This window comes from Rana temporaria, chromosome 3 (genome assembly GCF_905171775.1).
Source record: "Rana temporaria chromosome 3, aRanTem1.1, whole genome shotgun sequence".
NCBI lineage: Eukaryota > Metazoa > Chordata > Amphibia > Anura > Ranidae > Rana > Rana temporaria.
In genome coordinates, this window is record NC_053491.1 from 188,583,390 (window position 1) to 188,595,632 (window position 12,243).

General features: G+C 44.4%; 1 protein-coding gene across 1 annotated transcript in view; it reads right to left on the reverse strand.

Moving 5' to 3' along the window:
- TRHDE (thyrotropin releasing hormone degrading enzyme) overlaps positions 1–12,243 on the reverse strand; it is a 1,005,415-nt gene that overhangs the window by 429,313 nt on the left and 563,859 nt on the right. The window lies entirely within an intron of this gene.

A 12,243-nucleotide genomic window follows, 5' to 3' on the forward strand; every position in this document is an offset into this window, starting at 1 on the left:
ACCAACTCACCGCCCTGCAAATACTTGGGTCTCCGGGGAGACCCAAGTAAAAGCTGCCCAAGAAGAGGCAATCCCTCGTGTAGAGTGAGCATTCACCGCATTTGGGATTGAAAGACCACTAGCCCGATATGCTTTCTGGATTAGCTTCACAATCCAGCTTGCTACTGTTGTCTTGGAGGCTGCCCTTCCTTTCCTTGCGCCTCTGGGAATGACAAAAAGACGTCGGTCTTTTTGGGAACTCACAGGTCAGATTTAGGTAATATTTCAAGGATATGGCTATATCTAGCTTGTGTAAGTTCGAGGAGGCTTGATTTTCCACATTCCTGATTGAGGTGATAAGCTGAAGGCACCTTTGGGATGAACTGGTGGATGGGTTGCAGGACCACTCTGTCCGGAAAAAAGGTGATGTAGGGCTCCTGAGCCCCTAGAGCCTGAGCCGATGTGATAGCGATCAAAAAGGCTGTCTTCCCAGTTATATCCTCTAATGAACATTCCTCTGTAGGAGCGAAAGGGGGACGAGCTAGAGCCTCTAGCACAACTGTCAGATCCCATTTGGGGTAAAGAGTCTTCCTTGGAGGACGTAGCCTCAAAACTGCCTTTAGGAACTGATCTACCAGAGGGTTCAGTGTCCAGTGTGTGTGTCAGCGCTGAGATGGCCAAAACCTGGACCTTTAAGGTGCTGTGACCTAAACCTACGTCTAGGCCGGACTGAAGGAAAGGAAGAACATTATGGACTCCAGGTTTTAGTAGATCAAAATGGTTGGATTCTGCCAAGTCCACAAATTTTTCCCATACCCTGTAATAGGTGGCATTCGTAGATGACTTCCTTGCTTGTAGTAGAGTTTGAATAACTTCTCGCGAACAACTTAAGTCGCCCAGCCTTTTCCGCTCAATCTCCAGGCCCTCAAGTCTAGAATTTCTGGATATGGGTGAAGGAAGTCACCCTGAAATAATAGGTTGCTCTTGTGTGGCAGAGGTAGCGGGCTGCATAGTGACAAGCTGACTAAGAGTGGAAGCCATGGCCTTTTTGGCCAATGTGGGATGATTGCCAGGATTTTGACATCCTCCCTCATCAGACGCTGGAGGAACCTCAGAATTAAGGGAATTGGAGGGAACGCATAACCCAACTGGAAGATCCAAGGCTGGACTAGGGCATCTACTCCTGCTGATGTCGGGGATGGGAGTCTTGAGAAGAACAGTGGCATTTTTGTGTTGAGTAGGGAAGCAAAAAGATCTATTTGGGGAGTCCCCCCCTGTTGGCATATCCCCTCGAGAACCTCCTGGTCTAGTGACCAGTCGTCGTTGTTCACAAAAGATCTTGAGAAATGATCTGCTAACTAGTTCTCGAGGGCTGGGATATAAGAGGCCCGCAGATCGCATAGATTCTTCTCCGCCCAGGATAATATTGGGGTCACTTCCCTGGACAGCAACCTGCTGCGTGTGCCCCCTGGTTCTGCACATGCCGCTCTGTTGTCCATTTGGAGTATAATGGATTTGCCCCCCTGGTTCTCCACTGCCGCTCTGTTGTCCATTTGGAGTATAATGAATTTGCCTCTGAGGAGTGGGGCTAAGTGCAGGATTTCCATCCAAAAGGCCCTCAGCTCCAGGACATTGGATATTATCCCTTCTGCATTGAATGGCCACTTCCCTTGTACTAGTCTGTTCTGGACCTGAGCTCCCCAACCAAGCTGACTTGCATCTGACATAAGAACGGTCCAGGAGGTAGGCCCAAGAGGCAGAGACACCAGAAGGTTGGAGGGCCTTGTCCACCACCAGAGGCTGGACTTAATTGCAAGAGTGATGACTATTCTTTGTTTGAGGTGCTTTTTTTCCCATTGCGCCAGAAACCCCAGTTGGAAATCTTGCAGATGCCGTCTGGCCCATTTTATCATTGGGATGCATGACGAGAGAGACCCTATGAGGCTTAGACAATCTGATGCTGACATGATGCAGGTTCCCAATGCTCGCTTCACTTTCTGTATTAAGATCGGAATCTTCTCTAGTGGAAGAGAAACTGCCCTTTCTGGGGTGCTGAATAAGGCCCCCAAGTAAGTCATCCTCTGTGTAGGCGTCAATTGGGTCTTGGAAAAGTTGATCAGCCAGCCAAACTGGGCTAAGGTTTTCAGGACTGTTTGAACATGCTCTTCTAAGGTGCTCTTGTGTTGTGACAGGATCAGTACATCATCCAGATAGTACAGTACTCTTATCTTCCTCTCTCGGAGGGGCGCCAGGATGGCCCCTAAGACCTTGGTGAAGGTTCTGGGTGCTGATGAGATCCCAAAAGGGAGGCACTGGAACTGGAGATGTAGATTTCCCACTCTGAATCGCAAAAAATGCTGGAACTGGTTGTGAATGGGGATGTTAGATATGCGTCTTGGAGGTCTATTTAGGCCATCCAGTCCCCCAGTTGGACTGATCGAATTACCGTATTTAGTGACTCCATCTTGAAGTGTTCTAACCGAATGTATCTGTTCAGCCTCTTTAGGTCCAGTATGGGTTTCCATCCTCCCGTCTTCTTGGGGACTAAAAAGACTGGAGGATAGAATCCCGAGTGTGTCTCGGAAGCTGGCACTGGTAGAACTGCCCCCTGCTGCAGGAGTATCTGAATGTATTGGAATAATACTTCCTTTTTCTCTTTGGATGCTGGGATTTTGGTGGTTTGAAAGGAAAAGGGTAGGGGACGGGTTTTGAATTTCCAAAAGTGTCCCTGGAGAATGGTGGACACCACCCACTGGTCTGTGCAATTTTCCACCCAAACTTGGGCGAAAAACCTGAGTCTTGCTCCCACTGGACCGGTCTGGGTGGTAGGGAAGTCAAAAAGATTTCTGATTTTCACCCACCAATGTCGAGGGTTTTGGCTTACCCAGCCTGAGAAAGGAAGCTTGAGACCCTTTCCAGCCTCTTATGTACTCCTTCCCTGCATAGTAGGATCTGGAATCTCTTCCTCTTTGCTGGGCAACTGGTCTAGGAGCGAACCTTTTCCTTCTGCTTCTATCTTAAGCAATCAGGCCGCTCTTCCCTCCTGTGACTCTGGTAATTGCCGAATCCATCTTCTCGCCAAATAGAGCCTTTCCATCATACGGGATGCAACACCATGACTGCTTTGAGGACGGACCCGCTGCCCAAAGCAGTCGGGTCCGTAAGGCTCTTCTGGCTGTGATGGAATACAGCATGGCTCTGGAAGAACATCTTAAGACATCTATGACTGCTTCTGCCATAAAATCCGAACCCAACTTCAGCTCATCCAAGGCTTTAATGATCTCTTCGGTGTCTATGCCTGCCCTGAGGGCTGTCTCAATGTTATCCGACCATACCCTAGTGGCCCTAGAGATAGACGACAGAGCTACTGCTGGCTTGCAGGCTCCCCCGGTTGCTTGGTACACCTTCTTAAAGGTCTGAGTCAATTCTTTGGTCCAGGACATCTCTAAAAGAGACTGTGTCCTCTAGAGGGAGAGTCATATTTGTTGCCAGTCTCATGACCGAGGCATCCACGGGTGGAATGGAGTCGAAGAGTTTTGCGTCAGACTCGGCTAATGGATATAATTTTTGAAAACGATTAAAGGCCACTGGCCTCTTGTCCACTTTCTGCCATTCTCCTATCAACCCCTTTGATCTCTTCCATTGGAGGAAAATTTGAAACTTTTCTTGTTAAATGAGGAAAATACTTTTTTGTTTTGGATGGGGGCTCAGGATCTTCCTCCCATTGAATCGCATCCTTAACTGCGACCACAAAAGGTTCCACTAAGCCAAAATCAAAGGTTGACAAATCCTCTTCAGCCGTGACTGATTCGTCTTCCGAGATGCTTCCCCCAGGTTGTGGGGTAGGTGCCTCTGCTGCCCCCTGCTCTGTGGGGGGAGTTGCAACGTCTTGCGACGAGGCCAACTCTCTGATAGATACTTTAATCAGATCTTTAATAGAGCTTGCTGGACTTTGCTTCTCCACCATAGCCTCCAAAAAGCATTGCCCACAGGCCAACTTCCCTGGTAAGGCTTTTCTGCCACATACCCAACAATCATCCCTCCCTGGTTTGGAGGAGGTATGTCGGGAAGAACTCTGATGGTTATGGGAATTATGGCTTGAGGAATGAGAGTGGCCAGAGCTTCTGTGGCTTCTTGAGCCCCTATCGTGAGGACTCCATTGGGAGGATCTGCGGGATGCATCTCGTTGCGGGCTGGGGAGACAAAAAACAGAAAAGGATATCTCTCTGTGCCCACCAAAGTGCTCTTTTTTTTTTAAGACCTACCTGCCTGTTGCAACCCTTACCTAGTGGTAAGTTGAAGATCTTTTTGGTGCGGCATGGCTATGTCCAGGGCAGCTATGGGCAAATTTAAAATTATTAGTGATTACTAGTAAGGATTACTAACCCTACAAACAAAATATACAGGAGAGAAACAAATAAAAAGAGTACCAAGAAAAAAAAACACTATGTATATGTATGATAAAATATAAACATTTAATTAGTAAACATTTATTTATTAAATACAGCCCCTTTCCTTTTTTTTACTACTATGTATTTCCCTACCTTGGTCAGGATCCATTTCCTCTAAAGAATTCAGCAGTGGGGGTGGAGAGGACCAACGATGCTGCCTCTCTGACAGCCAGACGCCTAATGAGAAGAATGGGCTGATTAAATATCTTGGGAGTACCAAGATGGCCGCCCGCACCGTACTGCGCATGCGTCTCCCACGCCGACAGACCTCCACCCCCGAGGTGACGAGGCTGAGCTCCCCGACGCGCGAAGCGCCGGCGGCCATGGAGGGGGCCGAGCTGCCTGGGGAACCATTCCTGGGGAGTCTTTCTCTGCAAACTTTGACCAGACCATTCGGCGATGGTGAGGAGCGCCTGAGAAGTGCCCCCATGTGCCCGGCCGATGACGCTGAGGATTCCTAAGATTTTTTTAGAGCAAACATGGGACTAATGGACAGCCAGCCTGAGTCACCTAATGAGGAGGGAGTAATGCTCCTGGAGGTGTATGCTTTACCTGAAAAATATCCACAAAAAAAACAGGCTCCCATACTTATCTGGCGCCTTTAGCAGCCCAAGTGATAGGGCTCCATCCTGCAGGAGAGCATGAACCTGCAATGGTTACACCATATGACGGTGAGGTAGGACTGGTGCGTGATCCTGCGGGGATGAGAACAGAAAAAAGAATGCCTGAGCCACTCCTTTTTATTAGAGAGTTAAGTGGTCCTGTGGGTCAGTCGGGGGTGGAGCCAAGACCATTGGTATGCTGCCATGGAGGCACCAGGAAAGGAAAAGTATTTGTCAGTATTTGTATTTGAAAGGAAAAGTAAAGTCAGCAGCTACAAAAAGTGTTTAGCCACATAGGTTTTAATTTGTTTATGTTTGTTACTCAATGGAATACCAAGACCAATACACTTATTTAAATCGTCTATAAAACACTACTAATTGTGTTCTCTTTGCTGCAAATATTTGATCCAAGTGTTGTTAGTGTTGTGCAGTAATATCACAGCTTATTGAAGTAAGCTTTTTGAAATTTAGAGTTCTTTTCAGACCAATATGCTTCTCTTTTCTGTAACTCATGCAAATGTAATTACACCATGATCTCTATTACCCAATTTGTCTCTAACTTGCACATATATCATGAAGTTTAACCATCTGTGTTGTTAGAAATGAATAGCTCCAACAGAGCATTTTTCCTCATTGGGGCTTCCACAATCTGTTCCATCAAACTGTTGTGCAAGTTTAAAGGGTAACTCCACTTTTGTGGAAAAAACATATAGCCAATTAAAAAATAAATTATACAGCATATACTATTGCTACACAAGCCATATTGTAATGTAATGTAATTAAAATTAACTTTCCTTTTCAAACTGCAGCACTGTCATTTTCTGTAAAATTCAATGTGATATGGCAACCCTGAGGCATTCTGTACACAATGCCTTTGGAAATGTAATGCCCTACTTGGGTGAGCAAGTCTGCATTATGATAAAAATAGTTTTCAGCATAATCTGCAACAGTAATTACATTTTTGATGAGCTACTTCTTGAAAGGGTTACTTTTAAAGGGATGCAGACACTGCAACTCTTCTCATCAGATCCCTGAAATTGCACCAGTTGACTAAATGAATTAGTCAATCCCATTCAGAATCAATAACCAAAGATACAAAGTGGACCACACTGCTTTTTCTTCAGAGCAGAAACAGACACTAATCTGCAACAACGTTTGTTAAAATCCTTGCACTGTACAGCACACAGATCATGTAGAAGAGATTTTTTTTTCTCATCAAAACAATAGATATTCTTTTTTTCTCAACCCTTATGTTAGGGGACCTATAACATACTTTCACAATTAAATCACTATTTATTATGGAGTTACAGCCATAACAATATTCACATTCAGTTTGCTCTTTACATGCATACATACTGTTTCCCTCAACATTAGCAACCCAGTCATTTAAGCTGTCCAACCAGGTTTCACCAAGTCAAAGTGCTCATAACAGAACTTTTAGGCTACATCCACACCAGCGATTTAGGCCAGTGCAAATTGTAAAGGCATAAATATTCTCCTTCCTGTGACTCGGTCACCATTAGCCACAGCTATTCGAAGCTCTCTGAACAGCCAGCGATTACCTGTGGTGATTGCTTCTGGGCACGCATTGTGTGCATCACTACAGGTAATCGCTGGCTCTGCACCCACCAGCGACCTGTCAATGCAGTGAACAGGGCCGGCAGCCACTCAGAGCCAGATCAGAAATCAGAAGATTCCATCCACTACAATTCACACCCACCTAATTCATCAGTGTGAATGCAGCCTTAGTTCATCTATTTTGTTTTTCATGTTTCTTGCATTTGTGAACATACTGTACATTTTAATGTTTTATAAGTGTTTTATATTCTTGTATTGCAAGTTTTTGAGCTATAACTTGATTATAATACTCTTTTTGTATTGGACTTAGGTGATGCAATTTCTCTGTCATTTAGTTTGAGCCCTGAACCCTCCCACTATTCCACCTCCTATATCATATTCCCTCTAGACCCTTGCTCTCCATACAATATGATCTTTTCTTATCTCCCCCCCCCCCCCCCGCAGATCCTATTTTTAAAAATTCCTCCAGGCTTCTAACCATTTTCTCCCTCAAGAGAGCTGCACCCTCCCCTTTTGTATTCTGGTCATCTTTATTGGAGAGCCAGTAGCTATTTATCATGACACTCTAATTACTGGTACAAAGTTATCTGCAAATAAAAGTAAGGCAAAAAATTACTGGTGAATGGCAAATTAGTTAGCCTTAAAAGTCATTTGCATCAACTTGGGATAATTGGGTGTTCAGTTTGGATTGCCAATTTACTCTGCTTGATAAACTGATCCCATGACCATAAATCCTTTAGACTCCTTACCTATTCTCTTTCTCTGCACATGAGTAGGTCTACCCTATCCACTTTCAGTGAACAGGCCCTGTTGCCTTATAAAAATGTTATGTCTAATCGCCATTAGCAACTAGGAATAATTGTACATAGATATAATATACGATAATGATAAAATGTATAGTGTGTAAGGGAAGCATTCCAGGAACGGTTTGAACTAGACTCAGAGTCTAGTGTGTAAAAATCTATTCAACACCCTCCGTTTCATATGCATGAAGGCAAATGGATAATGTCGCAAGAGACGGCCCATCCACCTCACCTTTGTGATATACAAATAACCCAGGAAGAGAGTGTGGTGGAAATTTGAAGATGTATTTAATATGTATTGTCATAATGGCACCCAGTCTTAGTACTGCCACAACCCGCTCTAAATAGAACTGACTGGGGCAGTCTGAGGCTGGTTGAATCTCGTCTGGTAGTAGAAAATGTCTTGAGGTTGGAGTGTGATGTTTGCGGCGTGGGTGTATGTCCGCTAACGAGGGGCCCTCTGTGCATTTAGCACCGACGATCGTTGAGGAGGGGATGCGCTCACTCCGCGGGCACACTAGTGGTTATGGACAGATGTGCGCTCTTATCTGGGTCTTGTCTGATCAGCAGGGCTTGCGATTCGTAGCGTACGCCTGTAGATAGCTTCCTTTCCACCTTAATAAGGGTATAATCTGGATATGCATTATTCTATGGAATGGCGCAGATTAGGATTCTATCAGGCGATTAATATGAGAGCTTATGATCGGTTAGAGGCAGGGGGGGCACTCCCTGCCACGCCCATAAGCCTTTAGCAGCATTGTATGTACTTCTATGCATTGTATTGTATCCATTGTATTATATTCTATTCATGTATTCTATGGGACTTCCTGTTAGAAGGAACGTCCTTATATGGTGTTAGCTGTGTCAGTGGAACATCATGTGTTAACCACTCCCATGAGGGAGGTGTTTAATGGGTGCAGTGAGCACTTCCTGTTTTGGGTAAATAAAGGGGGCTTGGCTGAGCCAGGAATGGCAGTCATGCTGGCAGAATGATATGAGAACAGGCTGGTGATGGTGTCTCTTTGTATGAATGGCAGAGAATGATGGTGAGTGAATCTATTTAGTTTAAATAAGCATTATTTCATTAAGATGGATTCTGTGCTTTATAGCATAGGGCAAAATGGCGGTGTGCTCTGCATACAGCCCAGCTTTTTGCCACGACAAGAGATAACAGCAGGAGGCTAGATGACACCTAGACACCGTAAATGACTCTTCCTGTACATGAATGGCCATTGAAGGGATGTTAATGAAACATGAGTTAATTAACTTGTCTTCAAATCTATTTCATTCCTCAATTTAAGGTGGAAGGAAGCTGTGACCATATTAGGAAAGAATAGTAATGTCCAATCAGAGTGGGCCTCAGGGACCTAAAGTTAAGGTGGAAGGAAGCTGTGACCATATTAGGAAAGGAGAGTATTGTCCAATCAGAATGGGCCCCAGGAATATAAATTAAGACCTGGCAGTCTAGTTAGTTGAAAAGAAGAAATTAGAACAGATCCTGGGCCCAGGGGAAAACCGTTCTGAAGGTAATATCAAGGAATCTTCTCCTCACGCACTTATCATAGCTTAATCATAATTTGTTTTCTCAATACTTTTAGTGTGATGTACTTACTTTGTATTTGAAACTAACTTTTATTTCCCTTACTTTAAAACTGTATATGTATGCAGTATGTTAGATAGCTAATATCTTTTCTCTAAATAAATGTGTGTTATGTTAAAGCTTTTCACTCTAGTCACAGAACTCTCTTATTTTTAACCATATATCATATATGCGAGATATTAAATCTTAAATATAATATTAAATAATAATAATTATGATATAAAAGCAACAGGCCCTATGGCTCATCCACCCTTCCCGAACAAAGATAAATGGGCTAATAGGCATAGGGCTGTTTTAAAAAAATGTCACAACACACATTTTTATGGGAATACAATGTCATCGGTATGTAACTGCCCTTATTAGGCTAATTATTACTTGGACAACTAAGTTCAATGACATATCTGATAGCATGGCAAATTCATAAGTCCATGTTCTTTGACATCATTATACTGTATATTAGGCAAACACATAATGATTAGATTTTGGTTATATTAAAAAAATTACTGCAATAGCAAGTCCTGATAGAATTTGTTCATCACTATTTACTGTTTGTTTAAACATTGTCACTAGCACTGCCTTAATTAACAAATTGGTATAAATAGAAAGCATTGCATCATGCAATCTAGACCATATAATTAGAGGATCGAGCATCTGCTGGGTTTCATTAATTCTGTTTATAATCCCACTGTCTGCACTGATGGATGGGTAATATGATACCACTTTGCTACTGAGAGAGTAAGCAAGTTTAAAGTGTTAGTTCACCCTTAACTTCTTGACAACCACGTAACACATATATACAGTGTCAAGAAAGGCGGGCTTTAATGCCCAGCTGCTGTGCATATGTGTTTATGGTGACAGGAGCTTGTGTGCTGGCAGCATGCTCACAGCACTCTCCCAACATACTGACCAAGCTGTCACCAAGGCTTCTAATTGAGAGCCAGCAGGAGGGGCTCCTGATATTGTGACTACTGTGAAAGCCAATAACAGTATTCACATGATACCATAACACCACCTCCCAGACATCAAAACCCACTTAAAAGGCTACCCAGAAGGTAGCATTAAGAGGTTAATTAATTTTTTTAAACCATATGAATTACAGTATCTTAAGTACATTAATATGCTGTCCTCTGTTTTGAAAAATAAGGCTTACTTTTAAAGCAGCTTATTCTATTGCCATTCCTTCTTCTTCCTGCAGATGGCGGGATGTACAGAGCATGGATGAGCAGCCCCAGCAATTCACAAACAAGCACTTCAATCCCTCTACACACATGTGCAGTCTACTCTCTTTCACAGTTTGTCAAAGGTGAACATTAAAAATAAAGTATTGACTTCCGGTTCCGGCACCGCATGGAGTAGCTGCTCTCCTCCTTGGCTCCCGCACCACGACTGAAATCGGCCTGTAAAACTGGCCTCAGACGCCCCACGAGCCTCCCTCCACCTCTGGGCACATCCTCCCGGCTCCATGGACCGGTTTGTGGAGAAATTGATGGCATAAAGGTTCTAGTCTTTGCCGACTACTCGATTGAGGTTTCAAAGAAAAGAAAAGTTTTTCAGCAGGTCTGCACGGAACTTTTCAAACAGCAAATTAAGTTTACTTTTCCAGCTATTCTCTGCCTCAAAGCTCCAAATGGCGACCAACTGTCTTTTCAAGATCCCTCTGAAGCAGAAGCTTTCCTACAGTCACGGCATGCAAACCAGCACTCCCAGACCCCTTCTGAAGCCCCTCCACTCAACCGTCCCTTGGACCAAAGAAGCCCACGGAAAGAATCTCCCAAGCGTTTCAGGGCCTCGCTCCCAGATGCCGCCTGGTTCACCACGAAATGAACTTTCTGCACTTTGCTCTTCCGCCTACTCGGTTTCCCTTCCATGGGCACACACGATGCATCAACAAGGCTTTTCTCAGCGCCCTACATGTTGCAAACTTTTCTGCCCCTTTGGCCCCTACGCATGGATGTTCGTTTTCCTCCACATCAACAGGTCCAAGTAGACTTATACACTAATGTATCCCTATGTCTCTCTACATGCTTATATTTGTTTACCTGATCCTACTGTTCCATTGTTCTACTGTGTCTATGCTTAGGTAACATTGTTTGCATTTCTTTTGCTCTTGTTCTCCTTCTTATGTCCCTCCGTGTTCAGCGAAATGCGCCTGCTGGCCTCACTGTATGCAACCTAATTACTTCCTCCCAGTTTCGCGTGGCTAGAATACTCCTCAGCGAATTCCCCTCACGCAGATGACCCAAACCTCTTCTGGGACGCCGGCAAGGCATTCCTCAGGGGACGGATCATGTCCTATGCTACCTCCTTTAAAGGGAACACCTTGTCTAAGTACAAATCGACCAGTTCCCGACTACACCTGGCACAAAGGGCTCTTTATTCATCTGACTCCCCTACCAACAGAGATGAATGGCACGCAGCTAAGAGATCCTTTGAAACCTGGGCAGACATCCTAGAATCAGTCAAAAAAGCTATTTTAGATGCCACCCTCTACAAATTTGGGAACAAATCAGGCAAATTGCTCACTAGACTCTGTAAAGGCTCCTTCAGACCCACCCATATTACGTCCCTCAGAGATTCCAGCAGCACCATTAACACCACACCACCAACGATAAATAAGGTGATGCTTCAATATTACTCGGCCCTTTACGCTCCAGACCCCATTGATAAACAGACGGCGAGCGATTTCCTAGAAAACTTAGCGATTCCCAAAATCACTCCCTCTCAATTAGAAGCCCTCAATGCTCTCATTTCTCTCACCAAGATTTCGGCCACCATTCGTAAACTTACCCCCTCTAAGGCCCAGGAACCCGACGGTTTTACGGGCGAATTCTACAAGACCCTGCAAGTTATAGTGGAACTCACCCTCCATAAAGTATACAGCGTGTGTGGTCCGGCGGCCATTATAAAACTGCTATCTAAGAAGGGAAAGGACCCCCTGGAGCCCGGTTCTTATAGACCGATTTCCCTACTGAACCTGGATGTCAAAATTTTATTTAAAATCGTTGCCAGTAGGCTTTCTGACATTATACCCTCTCTAATTCATCCAGCACAATCGGGCTTCGTGAAAGGCAGAACGGCTACTCTGAATATACGTAAAGTGATGCTGGCTCTGGAACATGCTAAACAGCACCCTGATGGTGACTTAGCCATCATCACACTAGACGCAGAGAAAGCCTTCGACAATGTCAGTTTCGAATGGCTCTCTCTATCCATGGCGAATATGGGCTTCT